We start from the raw sequence: 14,237 nt of genomic DNA on the forward strand, positions 1-14,237 counted from the left end.
TTAATAGGAATGCCTGCTCAATTCATGTCTCTATAGAGAGTCTTCTTCATCAGAGACTCCAGCTGATGGTGGTTTGGCATTTTCTTCTGTGGTTTCTATGGTTTCTCTGGGCATTGACAGGCCCACAGACCAGGGAGGAAAGCTTGTAGACAGTGCACAAGGGATATTGTCATTGGGCTGGGTCTGGAAATGGCATCCCTCCCTTCCACTATGTACCATATAGAGCATGCAGTCAATGACCACACCTAGCTGTAAGAGACGCTGGGAAATGTAATTTAATTGTGTGCCCAGGAAGAAAGCAAGACAGATTTTTGTGAACAGTTAACAGTCTCTTCACACTCACCCACACAACTTCCTATTTTTCAACTTGGCAAAATCTAAGCTCGTGGAATATTTCTATATAACAATTTACTCTTTGGCTTGCCCAGGCAATGATCTTCTGGAAGACAATTCATAAACATTGTAGTGCAATTAATGGGCAGAGACCTGACCCACTGCCCATTTTTCCTGCAGTATTCCTCCACCAAAATTCTTTATCAGGTCCTCTCATTCTAGAGAGATAATATTGAGACTATGAAGAGATCATTTCCAACATAGGGACAAGCCAACAAATGCTTCCAATGAAAGGAGCATCTTTTTTCCAAGTGTGATCAAGAGAGAAACGCCTATGGGAGAGGTGTTTCTCTAAGCATCTTCCTTATATTCATTCACTGAACAACTAATTATTGAACACCCAATGCATGCCAGGCTGAGTGCCTAGTCTGTGCCAGACACTATGTCAGGTACTGGCAGTGCACTGATGGACCATACTGGCATGATTTTCTGGACCTTAGAGTCTAGATTTTTTTAAAGTATACAGGAGTATAAAATAAGTACATACCGAAGTAAGTAGTCATAAAATAAAAAAGGGGGGCAAAGGCAGATAATAACAGCAGAGGTGGGAGGGATGACATGTAAGTTAAGATCTGAGGGGTAAGGAATTAGCCTGTAAAGACAGTGGAGAAGAAGGCAAGTACATGCAGCGGGCACCATGAAAAGGGAAAGAGGTTGTTGTGACTGAGTAAAAGAAAAGTAGCCGATGTGGCTGAAGATGACAAGGGAAGAGCTGGGAGATGAAACTGGAGCAGTGAGTGGGGGACAGATCACGAAGAGTTTTGTCACTCTTGATGAGGGCTTTGAATTTGAATCTAAATAAAACTAAAAGCCATCTGGGCTTTAAGTAATAGAGGGATATGATTCCACACTACATTAGTCTGCTAGGACTGCCTTAACGAAGAACCACAGACTGAGCGGCTTAAACAGAAAGTTATTGTCTCACAGTTCCAGAAGCTAGAAGTCTCAGGTGGAGATATCAGTGGGTTGGTTCCTTCTGAGAGCTGTGAGGGAAAATCTGTTTTATGCCTCCATCCAGCTTCTGAAGGTTTGCTGGCAATCTTAGCATTTCTTATAGTGTTCCTCTGTGTCTTCACATCTTCTTCCTTCTGTCTGTCTCTCTTTCTCTCTACGTGACATTCTTTCTACAAGGATGCCAATCATCTTGGATAGGCACCCACCCTACCTACTCCAGATAACATCCTCTTCACTAATTACACTTGCAAATTACTCCATTTCCAAATAAGGTCACATTCTGAGTTGCTGGGGGTTAAGACTTTAACATATGAATTGGGGTAAAGGCACAATTCAACCCATGACATATGTGTTTTAAGATTACTCTCTGCTCAGTATGAATGGGGAGAAGCGGTAGTTAGAGGTGGAGAGGCACGTTAAAAGGCTGGTGTCATTATTGTCAAGATGAGAGATGTCCAAAAAGATTTAAGATACATTTTGTTTCTAAAACCGGCATGACTGTTGATAGATTTTATTTCATTGGTGAGGAAAAGGGTGAATCAAGGATGACTCTTAGGTTTCTGGCTTATGTGAGAAGGAAGATGCTGACGCAGTTTATGAAATAAGGAGGAGTGGGGAATAGAAGTGTTTTAGGGGAGAGCCCCATGATTTTATTTTGTGATATAATTAAGTATGTAGACCAAGCAGACAGTTGCATTTAAGAATCTGGAGCTCAGGAAAGAAAGCCAGTCCTAACAGCTCACAGCTGGAGGCAGGAACTGGGAGACCAGGCATCCATGCTGATGCAGGCTAGCCTGGCACCACTGGCTGCCCACTCCACTTCCGCACATTTGGGGATGGGAGACCAGCCCCTGGAGGCTTAGCCCAGCCTCACCATGGCAGATGCCTTTGCAGGTACCTGGAATCTAGTGGATGGCAAGTATTTCTGTGACTACATGAGGTCAATCAGTGTGGGTTTTGCTACCAGGCAGGTGGCCAATATGACCAAGCCTACCACAATCATCGAAATAAATCACCATAAAAACACAAAGCACCTTTAAGAACTTGGAGATCAGCTTCAAGCTGGAGGTGGAGTTTGACAAAATAGTAGCAGGTGACAGGAAGGTCAAGTCCACCATGATGATGGATGGAGACAAACTTGTCCACATGTGGAAATGGGACGGGCAAGAATCAAAATTTGTGTGGGAGCTCATTAATGAAAACTCCTCCTGACACTCACCCATGGTAGTGTAGTGTGTATGTGCACCTATGAGAAAGAGACATGACACTGACTGCTCCTCTGCCAACTGGCTACCCCTGGATTCAGCACCAGATCACCTCGTCTTTTCCTTTGGCGTTTTGTATAAATCCACCTTGGGGGGAAATTCTTCTGGGGCCAGGTACACCATCCTGGATCCAGTTCCAGTTCCCATTGTATTTGTTTTTTAACTGCATCCAAAGAATGCTCTGAGTTCAATAAAGCGAAAGAAGAGAAGGAGGAGAGGCGGATGAGGATTAATAAGCCGCATAATAAGAAGAGAAAATAATAAGAATAATAAGAAGAAGAAGAAGAAGAAAGAGGAGGAGGAGGAGGAGGAGGAAGCTTCGTCAGGAGAAAAGAGGAGAAGGAGCAGACGAGAGAGAAAAGAGGAAGCTCTCTCTCTCGTCCCTACTACGAGGCCTCAGCGGAGGAGAAACGCTCCAGCCCCTCCATCCTCCCCTCGACGGCCTCCCTACTCTCTCTAGCTCCCTCCTTCTATCTCTCCCCTCCCCCCTCCCGCCTATCGCTCTCTCTCTCGCTCTCGCTCTCCCCGCCGCCTCGAAATCTCCCTCCCAAGCCCTCCCTCCCGCCCTCCTGCATATTCTCTCTCGCTCGCTCGCTCCTCTCTCGCCTCCCTCCTCCCTCCCTCCCTCCCTCCCTCCTCCCCGCCCCCATCCCTCTCTCTCTTCCCTCCCTCCCCTCCTCTGTCGCTCCCATGAACGTCCATTCTAGATATCCACAAAGTGGAGGTTTCTCAGCATAGAGCGAGTCTGTTACTGCTCCTCCAGCATGTCGTTGCTACTGTCCTTGCAGACTCTCCTCTTCTCTCAGCACATCTTGCTCCTCAGCCAGCTCCAGCAGTGCTTGTCTTTTATCTTGAGGTCTCCATGGAATAGCGGCCAGGGGTCCTCAAACTTTTTAAAGTGGGGGCCAGATCACGGTCCCTCAGAGCTGGAGGGCCGGACTATATGAACTACTAATTCCTACTGTAACACCTCGGCTGCGCTCACTGCCCAAAAAACCTGGCGGGCCGGATCAGACTCCTCTGCGGGCCGCATGTGGCCCGCGGGCCGTAGTTTGAAGACCCCTGCAAGATAGCCCATGCCTAAAGGAGGTTTTGAACCAAAAGCTCAGAGGCTTTGTTGCTTCTTCTCAAGGCTGGCAGAGGGCTGAGAATCCTGCCTGCTTAACATGCCAACCCGTGGTCATTCCTTCTCAGTCTCTATAAGCATTGAACACCCATCGTGTGCCAGGCTGAACACCTAGATTTCATGGGCTCTTGGCTTCTGGAGAAGATGAAGACCGTGCCCCTACTTCTCTCCCAGGTTCAACAGAGCGTCCGTCATTGACACCCAGGAACACCACACAGCCCAATGCACATGTCCACGTTGGTGAGTGTGCAGGCATGCACCCCGTCCCCTCAACAGGAATGACCGAAACTTTGTGAGGTTCGCATGTCCCTAGAGATGATCTCATTTGCCTGCTTCAAAAGCGCTTTGGTCTGCACAGCCTGTAGCAGCAAATTTACACTTCAAAAAGCAGACAGCTTTTTCCACGTCTTATTCACTTAATGAGTGAGAATGCAAAATTAGTTCCGTTGCTGATGAGGACCTTGAGCCAAATGAAAAGTGTTCATTTGTCAGCACAGGCTTACAGCCTGGGACGTGATTGTATAGCTAATCCAATAACGAGTTTTGAGGCTGAGCACTTATTTATATACAGTATGTCTTGTTATCTGTTGATAATCAGGACCTACAATTTACTCTTTCTTGCGCGTGTAGTGTGAAATAGCAACATCTTCCAGACATATTGCATTTAAGTACCAACATGCAAACACATACCAAAAGCACCATCATCAGCAAAATATTGTATTTGCTTCATTTTATAAAAGAAAGGAGAACCGGTGCTTGAATGCAGGCTTTTATATTTTTTAATATAAATAGTAAATAGCAAATGAGGTTTTTCTAAGGACTATGGAAGGGTTTTAAAAATGAAAACAAAGTGTCCTTGAGCCACCCTAATCAACTGACTTCTTGTTCTCTAAAAATTCTATCTTCAGATTAGATCACACACATATGTTTTCATATGATTATACACTGAGTGGCCAGATTATTATGATCTCTGAACGCATAGTAATCTGGCCACTCAATAGATATATATTAGAGGCTGGTGCATGGAAATTTGTGCATGGGGTGGGGGGTGTCCCTCAGCCCAACCTGCACCCTCTCCAATCTGGGACCTTTTGAGGGGTGTTAAATTGCCGGGACCGGGTCCAAACTGGCAGTCGGACATCCCTCTCACAATCCAGGACTGCTAGCTCCCAACTGGTCGCCTGCCTGCCTTCCTGATTGCCCCTAACTGCTTCTGCCTGCCAGCCTTATCACCCCCTAACCACTCTCATGCCAGCCTGGTTGATGTCTAACTGCTCCACTGCCAGCCTGTTTGCCCCCAACTTCCCTCCTCTGTCAGCCTGGTAACCCCTAACTGCCCTCCCCTGCAGGGCTGATCGCCTCCAACTGCCCTCCCTTCAGGCCTGGTCCCTCCCAACTGCCCTCTCCTGCTGGCCATCTTGTGATGGCCATCTGTGTCCACACGGGGGCAGGATCTTTGACCACATGGGGGCAGCCTTATTGTGTGTTGCAGTGATGGTCAATCTGCATATTGCTCTTTTATTAGATAGGATAGAGGCCTGGTGCATGGGTGGGGGCCAGCTGGTTTGCTCTGAAGGGTGTCCCGGGTCAGAGTGGGGGTTTCCTCGGGGTGTGGGGTGGCCTGGGAGAGGGGCCTGTGGTAGTTTTCAGGTTGGCCTTGCCCCCCAGCGATCCAAGCAGAGGCCCTGGTATCTGGAATTTATTTATCTTCTACAATTGAAACTTTGTAGCTTGGAGCAGAGCCAAGCCCCCTGCTCACTCTGGCTGCGGCCATTTCTGTTTGGTTTTATGTATCTTCTATAATTGAAACTTTGTATCCTTGAGTGGAGGCCTAGGCTGGCCAGGGTGTGTGGAAAGGTTGGCTTCTGTTGCTGGGGAAACCCAAGCCTCTGTGGCTGCAGCCATCTTGGTTGGGGTTAATTTGCATATTCGCTCTGATTGGATGGTTGGTATGGCTGATGGGGATGGCTTGAGCAGAGTGATGGTTAATTTGCATACTACTCTTTTATTAGGTAGGATATATATATATAAGAAGCCCAGTGCATGAATTCGTGTATGGTTGGGGTCCGGCCAGCTGGGCCAGGGGGATGGGTCATGGGCAGTTGGCCAGCCTGACTGATGGTCGAACTCCTGGTAGAGGGAACAATTAGCATATTAGCCTTTTATTATATAGGATATACACTGAGTAGCCAGATTATTATGCGTTCAGAGATCATAATAATCTGGCCACTCAGTGTATAAACTGAAAAGATACATGGTGGAAATCTTCTAGATGCCACCACCTAACTCTCTGGCCACCTGAATCTTCCAAACGCTCTGCTGGTTGCAGAGATGCACAGCACCGCCTTGTGGGCATGAAAGCTGCAATAATTACCTCAGGCAAAGCCTTCCCTTAAAATATAGTAACTTAAAATTAAATATAAAACCACCACATTTGTATAAACTCTTTCAGGGACTGCATACTGCTACATGATATTGTTTTCTTACCCTGTGAATGAGCATAAATGTCTGTCACTAAAATATAGGGACACTTTCGGCCTAATATAAACATAAAATGCATAAAATCCAGCATTTAAAACAAGCAGGCATCTTTATGGGGATCACAGAGTGGGACGCTTTTTAATGCATCCCGGCTGTAATGAAGCCTATGGGGAAGGAAAGGCACATCCGGATTAAGTATTCCGTTAATTGCAAATGTGTAGCACTCCTGCAAAATCTGTGAAAAATCCTGCAGCACGTGGAGAAAGTCGGAGTAAGTCTTTTTCCCTGCCACCATCTCTAGGACGGGCCTAGAACATTCCAGAACAAATGCAGGGAAGCATCAGAGAGCCGTCATCTCTAGTTGCCACTTTCCCCCCACTTAGCAGTCTCCAACCCCAAGGAAGCTGAAAAGGGCCGGTCACTCTGTGATATACGAGAAGGAAGGGGGGCAAGTGCACTTTTTAAGCGGAAATTTATTCCGCAATAAATACTTCAGTGTTGGTGCGACATGATGTTTTATTGGATTATACCAGTTTGCGAAAGAAATCACACTGGGAATAGCAGAGCTTGCGGTTTTGTGGGTAATGCGTTTGTAATGTGAGGGCTTTACACGGGAAGAGGGCTGGAGAAGGATAACAAGGCAAATTTGATACTGGCTCACACGCATGCAAATCTCTGTTATGATAATACCTGGCTGCCTGAGTCCAACGGGTGTTCATGGTGGCTGTGGTACCTAGGCTGGATAATTCGCCAGGTTTTGACTCCGGTGAAGAATAAATGAGTATGGTATACATTACATCCTTACTTTTGTCTCAGAAGCAAATCTTTCTTGTACCAGCCAGTGTAATCTTCGGAGTTTTTCTTCTATAAAACACCTCAGGAAAAATGCACCTTGGTAAGATTTACACTTTATTACTCTAATGATTCTACAAACACTACCACAATGTGATGAAAGGCAGAGCAGTCCCGGCCTGATTGAGAGCTAATAAAAATCAGTCCTGAAAACCGCAAAGAGCACCCTTATCATCTTTCTTTCATTTAGAGCTGATTACTAGGGGATTATAATGCAATCACAGCTATGTGTGAGAGGTAGCTATGGGAACCAGTTTTAACTGTTTATCTAGCCAAAGATCTTAATTTAAGTTTGAACACCCTGATTCATTTATATGTAAGACACCAAGGAGACAAAATGCAGAAGAAACAGATGCGTACTTGTTCTTTCCATTTAGCGTCACAAGCTACCAGCCAATTTATCTTTCAGGGAGAAAATTAATTTCTGATGACAATGTGAGCAAGTAATAAACTAGGAGTTCCTGTCCTGGGAAACTTGTTAATGCCATGTAATGTTCTCGTGTTATTTAGGAGAGGAGAAGAGATTTGCTCCTGGAGTTACGGGGACGGACGTCTGGAACAGGCTTGCCTTTGTCCCAGCTCTCAGTCACTCCTGCAGGTTTATGACACCTTTTCTTGAGGGCGAGTTGGGAAAGTTCAGAAGAGATCACGTTCCTTGCCATTGCTTCCCTCTGGAGGTTTTATTGAACTGCTCCTTTTCCTTCATACTCTGTCCATTACTCAGATTTGCTCACGGTACAAGCCTCCGGCCCAGGGCTTCCCAGCCCCGTAGTTGGGGCAAGGCGACCCATGAGATGAAAATGAGTCACAGGACCTCCTGCTGGGAGCCCGTGTTGCTAATAAGACACAGCATTTTGCTCACTCCAAGGAGCCACAGAAGAACCTGGAATGTGTGTGAGGAAATCCCAGTGATGGGATTAAACCCACCGCCATGGAGAGAGCAGGGTGCCTGCGTGGTTGGCAAGGTGTATGCACATGTACACTTGGAAGGGAACTAGGACTGGCGACCACCTCAGAAACAGTCCATGGATCTATCTGTGCCCTCGTACCAGTGATAATAACACTATTACTACTGCTGCTGATACCGTGTTTCCCCGAAAATAAGACATCCTCCGAAAACAAGACCTAGCGCATGGAAAGATAAGACATCCCCTGAAAATAAGACCTAGCGCAACTTCGGGAGAAAAAAATTAATATAAGACACTCTTATTTTTGGGAAAGCAGGGTAATAATAGTAACAATAGCAATAATACAATAGATAACAGACCGCATGTATTGAACACTTATTGCACACCAGAGAATAAGGCAGACGTGCTACACACATTATCTCATTTAATTAGCACCACCACCCTTTGTGGACGTCATTTTTATGGCCACTTTATATTCTGGAAAACTGAGTCATGTAAAAATTAACTTGTCCAATGCCACAGCTAACAAGTAGGAAAGTCAACCTTTGAATTTGGTCTGCCTTTCTCCAAAACTTATCTTTTCAAGTGTTCTTCTACTAAGGCAAACTTTGGCAATCTTCTTTATCGTGGTTGGTATTATTTTCCCATTTCATTCTGTATCCAGTTTTTTTTGGTATCCCTGGATTATGTTTTTTTTGGTATCCCTGGATTATGTTTCTCCCCTAATCCATAGCTTCTGTGGTCTGTCTCCCCCCGACTTCCCCAGCTTGTCTTTTTCTGCTCCCTGGGGGAACTCCCCACGGCATAATGGCTGTCCATTAACCTGTTTTTAAAACCTCGCTCTCTCCCATCCTCTGACGGTTTTCATATGCTCCACATGAAGGATCCTTTTCCAGAAATACTTTTGAAGAAAGTCTGAAGTAAGCTGAAAAGTATTACTACATTTTTTTTTTTTTTTTCATCTCAACGGGGAAATGGATTTAAGAAAAGGAGAGAAGAGCCTGCAGGTCTTTCAGATTTTAAAAAGAATTCAACACACTGCTGGCCTGGCACGGGGAACACATCTATCACGGAAACCGAGAGAGCATCTGCATTTGCACGCTGAACCGTTCCCCTGGTCCTTGATCACGATAATGACTTGGAGTTCCGCTGAGCTTTTCATCCAGAGGCGCCATGGCCCCTGCAGAAGCCAGCCCAGCGAGCAGCTCCCTCCACCACCAAGGCCCTGTCTCCTCCGAGGTGAGGGGGGGACAGCTGCACCGGGGGAAAAATTGAAAAGGACAAGCAAGCACTGTAAATTTCCTCTCTAAAGGCAACTAAAATAACAGTCCGACTGCCCGTATTTAATTGCCCCATCTGGAACTCAGGCATAACAATGGGCTCCCAAAGCAAGCTTCTGCAGGGCATCAATAGCCGCAGATGAAAGAGGGGGCCTAGAGAAAGCCTTGCTCTGTGAGCACCAGGATATTTTACTAATTGCCCAATTTCCGGTTTTTAAAAACCATGTCAGGCCACCAGGAGACATTCCTTAGCACAATTCTGCCAAGCTTTCTCTTGCCCTCAGGAGTCAGTACCGGTTTGATGAGAACAAGAAAGAAAACAGGCGCACATAGTCCGTGGGCCCGGGGAAGAACGGGATCCAGCACAGAGCCGCTTCCTTTCCCAAGTGCGGACGACCGCGTGGCACATGGCCCGGTGGCGGCCGCGCTCTGCGGGTTCTAGAATCCGGGTGGAAGTACCGCTCAGCAAGGCGGCATGTTGGGAACTGTCTTTGCAGCAGTGCAGTGAATGGGCCCGGAGCTAGCCTCCCAGGTGTCAGGGGGCACTGCTGCTTCCTCTGCCGGGAACTCCTCTCTTCTCTTTTCCTCGCTCTGCCTTTCCCACCACATGCCCTCTTCTCAAGGCAGCCTTCTCTGGATTCCCTGGAGTTAGGATAACTGTTCTCCTTTTGCTTCCCTGGCATCACTTACAGGCCTGGGGCACCGTACTTTCCACACTGCATGGTAAACAAGGCATCGTTATTGAACACGTATGTACCGATTGCTGTGCTAAGTACTTCACATGGAAAGGTCTCTTTTTACTTTACAATCTTCCAAAATACTATTATCCCCATTGCCTAGGTGAGAAAAGCAAGGGTCAACAAGATTAAGATCTCACAAGTAGTGCATGGCAGAGCTGGGGTTTGAAAGTAGGACTTTCTGTCCCCCTGGGTTCAGCACACTGACGCTGGAACCTTACCGTATCCATTTCTGCATGCCCAGCTCTCTCTATTGCACTACCGGCGTGAATGGGCCCTCACACACACTTGTGGAGCTAAAGGCCATAGAGGGGGGGGAGGGGATGTCTAGGGAGCCCAGCTGAGCCATATCAGGGTACCTGGAGTAAATAGCCTCATTAGCCTGGCCTTCTACCAGCTGAGGATTCTGACGTGCCTGGGTAACAATAGATCTGTCACTTTAGGAAGAAAAAAAAAAAAAAAAAAGCAAAGTAGAAGCATTTACACAGGGTTCTTGGTGTCATGTCAACACACCAGAAAATGTGTCGTCTTCCTGAACTCAGGTGTTCTTTTCGCTGAATTCAGTCAAACCACTTCTGCATATTGACACAGAAGGTGTAACTTATAGCAATTCCGTGCCTCACTGCATAATCACCTCTATCATCCATCGCTGTCCTCTAACAGTGCTGCTCTTGCTGCTCCTGCTGCTGCTGCTGCTACTGAGGCACCGGCTGCATACTTGCTGAGAATGAATGCGGCTGAGCACTCTGGGTGCAAGGAAGGTGGTGGGAGAGCCCATTCTCTGGGATAACGGGAGTCTAACCTATTATCTCACAAGATAACGTATTTCGGACCCCTCCTTACCTTCAAAAGCAATTCATGGCTCCCCATTGCTTTCATAATAAAGTCTAATAGGGTCTACTATTCCAAACTTTTTCCTACTATTATCTAACTCAACCCCTGGAATCACCCAGTCTCCTTACGGTCCCCTGCACTGAACCTGATGTGTGTTCATCCACGCACACCCTGCCCTTTCTTTAGGCCCAGTGCTGATGCTTCCTGCTATCTGCAATCGCCAGTGAGCTTTCTCTTAGAATTTTCATGAATTTCCTTACAGGTCCACCTTACAGTCACTGATTCGGTACATCATCTTACTGTGGCTGTACTTGGTGCATATTTGTGTCCAATACGAGTGGTGACATTTTAGGCTCCCTGAGGGCAGAAACCACCTTTCTCTCCTACCTCTGCTGCATGAGGAGGTAGAGCAGTCCTTGTATCAGTGATTGTCCCAACGCTGTTTGGCAAGACGTGGATTTGGCCTCATGCTGTCTGTGCACTCCTCGCTCCAGGCATACCAGAGTCCTTGTAATTCCTCAAATAGACCCTTCCTGTTTGGTTCCAGGTATTCACACAAGACATTCTTCTACCCGAAACTCTTAAACCTCTCCCCCTCCCCCTTCCCCAAGCTGGAGGTTTCCTGGAAAAGTAGTTGGCCTCCGCTTGAATGCCACTGCTTCCAGAAAGTCCTCCCTCATCAGCCATTGTCACACTGTGTTAGTTAGGGCTCTTCAGGCTTGTGGCATGGAAAAGGAACCCAAACCGAAAGGAGAGGGGGCATTCATTCATCATCTCAGATAACTGCAATGGCCAAGGCAGATCTGGCCTCAAAGTTTTTGGTCAGTTTACATTCTCTCCTCATTCTCTTTCTCTGTCTCCTGGCTCTGCTTCTCTCTGTATGGGTCTCATCCTCTATGCAGTAGGAAGGAGGGGTGAGGGTAAGATTGGGGGAGAGCCTGACTGTGGAAGGTACTAGGGTTACATTATCCCAATGACCTCAGAGAAAACAGAACTGCTTTCTCCAGGCAACCAACATATGAACCCCCAGGGAATTAATCTGATTGGCCTGGCTGGAGTTTATAGGTTTATTCCTAGGATAACATCACTATGGCCACAAGCCTGGAGGTCAAGTCTGAGTCACCTGCCCCCAACTTCCTATCGTGTCATGGGGGTGGAAGAAAATGACTAGAATTGGTACTCTACCCAGACCACTTAGAATTGGAAATGAGAACCTCCCACAGGGAGGAGGAGGCTGTTAAGGAGGCTGTGGGGGAGAGACAAGAGGTTGGGAGGAATGCTGGATAGACAAAAACAATATATGTTCACTACACAGCATCTGTCAGCCTCCTCCATTTACTGGATGCTACCTTAGGATATTATTGTGCCTGGGTCACTGCATGGTACCTGGCACATGGAGATGCTCAGTTACTATCTGATAAATGGAGGAATGGATTAATGAGTGCTCTGAGTGCCAGGGAAATACCCCGAGTTCTGGACAGGGAAACACGGTGACCTGTTCAAAAGCTTAGGTTGACCTAGCAAGAGACCGTTAACTGCTGCTACTTTGCTTCCCCAGCCAGTACAAAGTGGCTACAAATGGAGGACCTGCCTCGGCTGGCTGCTCAACAGGTTCATAAAGTAGCCAAGGAAGAATCCAAACCTCACCTGAAACCCAGCAGGATATGAACCTCAGTCAGCCACCTACCTCCTTAGGCCGGAGTCCGTCCAACAGTGTGTCATAGAAACAGACAGAGCAGCAGGTTACCCAGGAAGCAGACACAGAGGAGACGCTTCGGGAAAATCACAGCAAGACTTCTGTGCCTCTTATCAGAGGGGAACAAAGGGAGCTGGTGAGTGAGCTGCTTTACCTGACCACCTTGTTAGCAGTACATGCTCACAGCGTAAGAATAACTCCATTCTGAGCATATAATAAAATTGGCTTACGTGCCTCTGCCAGATAGTAGGCTCCTCAAGGAAGAGAACCCTATGCGTATCGCCATGTAATCCCCTCAAGCTAAAGGACCTCAATGCCTGGAGCTTTCCCAAACCTGACTGTACAAATCCACAGCTGGTGAGATCTTGGCTTTAAGAGCCAGAACCCCATGTCCACTGGCTCACTGCTTCCAGAACTTAGTGTATAATGAGTGAGTTCCTCTACCTTTTTATAGGGACCATAATTAAAGAAAACAAAAAGGTTTTTTAAATCCATTTTAAAATGTGGGCTTTTACCCATTTTCCTGTCATCTGCCAAAAGCCTGTAGTCTTCTAATAAATGAGGCACCATAACATAACAAATATGTGCATCATTAAATAATTTAGACCACACACACACACACACACACACACTTTTCTTTCAAGAGCAAGTTCCTTTAGAACCCCTCTCGATAGGATAAGATAAATCCATATTCCTTGTTTTAAAATGGTCAGTCACAAGAAATTTTAATAACATTTAATTCTTAAATTCATGAAAATTGTGTCTCCTCAATAAGAGAATCTCACTATTTAATAATTTCTGGTATTGTCATCTCTTTTACTTCCCAAAGCCTCCTGTTAACATTATAACCTAAATTGTTTTAATTAGTGACATTGATAGAATTAACTAATAGCTGTCATTCTATCTGGTTGACACACCATCATTTCCTCCCCCTCCTTCACAACTTGGATTCATAAATATTTTTTAAACATATTGTAGCCTTCACAGACACCACCTTACTCATGTTCTCCTCCTCAAAATCTCCCAGCCGGACTACAACTCAAGTACTTTAGCCTACTTTCCAGTGCTTCACAGGGTCCCGCCCCCTTGCTAACTAATCCTTTCCCTCCCTGATACAACCTGGACAATCAGTGCTCAACTGACCAATCCACCCACCAAACATGGCCCACAAAAGTCTACAGCATGGCCACAACGTCCTCTTTGCCTAGATTGTTCAGCCTCTGTTCCCCACCAGCCCAGCTCTTACTCTTTCTTCAAAGGTCAGAGCACATCTCACAGCCTTGAGCTACCTTCTGTGAGCCTCTGGACCTACAGGGAGCTCCTGGCCTGTGGAATCACAACCGGGAGGGCTGACTTCTGACTTGGCACATAGGTTCCGAACTGAGTGACCTAGTTTCTATTCTCCCCAAACTCCTCCTGCATCCACTTTCAACTCTGCTTGGTAATGAGTATATTGAGGGCAGAAATCTTATGTTATAATTGTTCGTATTCCCTACAAAACTTAGCACAAACTGTGGTAGCTTCTCAACATACATTTTTTTTTCAATTTCTGACTCTTTTCTTTATATGTCTGAATGACATTAGAAGAAACAGCCTTCTGTTTTAAACCACTTAACTATTTCCTCTTTAATTCCAGGTAGGTATGAGCTTTAAAGACAGTGAATTAGAGAGTGAATAGAGTTTTACTTAAGAAAGTTCTCTCCTGGGAATC

General features: G+C 46.2%; 1 pseudogene; it reads left to right on the plus strand.

The window, feature by feature from the left end:
- Positions 1-2,213: 2,213 nt before the first annotated feature.
- LOC118723082 lies at positions 2,214-2,612 on the plus strand (annotated as a pseudogene).
- Positions 2,613-14,237: the final 11,625 nt, after the last annotated feature.

This window comes from Pipistrellus kuhlii, unplaced genomic scaffold (assembly GCF_014108245.1).
Source record: "Pipistrellus kuhlii isolate mPipKuh1 unplaced genomic scaffold, mPipKuh1.p scaffold_m20_p_2, whole genome shotgun sequence".
NCBI lineage: Eukaryota > Metazoa > Chordata > Mammalia > Chiroptera > Vespertilionidae > Pipistrellus > Pipistrellus kuhlii.